Source organism: Lissotriton vulgaris, chromosome 6 (assembly GCF_964263255.1).
Source record: "Lissotriton vulgaris chromosome 6, aLisVul1.2, whole genome shotgun sequence".
NCBI lineage: Eukaryota > Metazoa > Chordata > Amphibia > Caudata > Salamandridae > Lissotriton > Lissotriton vulgaris.
Window position 1 is genome coordinate 915,327,541 of NC_141694.1, and position 1,819 is coordinate 915,329,359.

Sequence of the window (1,819 nt, forward strand, 5' to 3'; positions counted from 1 at the left end):
TCTTATCCTTCTTGTTGATTATCACTCTAAATGGCTCTATTATTCCTTTTGCAATTCTGCTTCTACTGACAACGCCATTAAATTCTTACAGTCTGTTTTTGATGTTGAAGGTTTTCCCAAGTCCATCGTTACTGACAATGGAACCCATTTTGTCTCACAAAAAATGTGCTCTTTCCTCAAGTGTCACGATATTTTCCACCACAAAGTTGCCTTGTACTCACCGTCCTCAAATGGTCTAGTAGAAAGGTGTAATCGCATTATTAAGGAGGGTGTTCAAACTGCCATTTCTTCTCGGCTTGACCCTTTGCCTTTCGTTCATGACAAAGTGTGGGCCTACAATACCTCCCCTCATTCCACTACTGGGGTCTCACCCTTTAGCTTACTTCGAAAAAGAAGAGTTCATTCTGTTCTTAATCCCAGTTGGTTGCATAAGAATTGTGGTTTGTCTGATTCTTCTTTCTCTGTTCAAGATCATGTGAGTGCTAAACAATTGTCAATGAAATCACGTTTTGATGAAGGTAAACATTAAGTTGATCAGCCTCTGCAAAAAGGAGATATGGTTCTTATCAAAAATCCCAAAAGAGTTTCCAAAGGGAGGTCTAAATTTTCTTCTCCAAATTTGGTCACACAAGTTAGTAAAACCTCAGCCCTTCTTGATGACAGTGGGTGGTGGAACAAGCGAGCTCTTGTTAAGATTTCACCACTTTAAGCCCATGTCATCAAGGAACATGCCACTTCAGATTCTGAGCATTGTGATTGGTTTGATTTATTTTACTCCCAACCACATTCCTCCAATCCAGTTGCTGAAACTTCTACGTCCTCTGAGGCTACTGCTCCCGCTCATTCCCTTTCTCCCCCTGATTCTTTCCCTTCCACTTCTGCCTTGCCACAGTTCTCTGTTTCTGCAGAGTTACCCTTACCACATGATTCGATTTCACAGGAAACTTCTGAAGTGGCAACGAAAAGGGCTTTTCGTTTAAAGCAGTTATCCTGTAGATTGAGAGACTATGTTTTAGAATAATTTTGCATAACTTTGCACTTGCTCTTGTTTGCTTTTTGCAATTGCTCATGTTTGCTCTTGTATGTTTGCTTTGTTTCCCTTCTTAGTGGGGAAGATGTTATATATTAGTGATTACTCTGTTTCTCTATGTCCTCTCGTGCTTGGAAGCACGAGAGATCTCCTTCGTGGTTCTCGAATCTTGTCCTTCAGTCGTGAGGATTCCTCGCACGTCACACTGGACGTTGGCTTCCTCACGACTGGACGGCTCTGGTTGTGGGTGCTTTACCTGGCAATTGAAACCTGTAATAAATACAAGATTGGACCTACGCAAGACTCCTTCTTCATCATTTAACAAGGACCTAAAAGCTAGGCAAAATGGTCCTAGATCCAAGGAAATCTTTTAGATCAGGCTCAGTTTCTTAAATAGTTTGCATTAACATTATCAGTTCCAGGTCTGTTTGGGGCTGAGCTTGAGAACTCCTTAGTAAGTAGGCGTTTACAACAATAAGGGGTTTAATATTACAACACAGGCGAAAATTCTGACACATTATCATAAGCTCACCTTGTCCAGGGACCCAAGCATGCTGCCTTTCTACTCTCAGAGCCCTTCACCTAACCTACTGTGCAGCTGTTTTACCTTTAATATCACTGTTCCACAGGCAGCGTGACGTCACAATGCTCCTTGTCTGTAGTCCGAACCATGAGCCTTTGCAACCCTGGGATAATCTACATACTTACGGTGTGTTTAGTCTTGGACCACAAATGCAGTGAAGAATAATAGATTGCTACTCTTTATACATTTTTGACCATTGGCTCAGA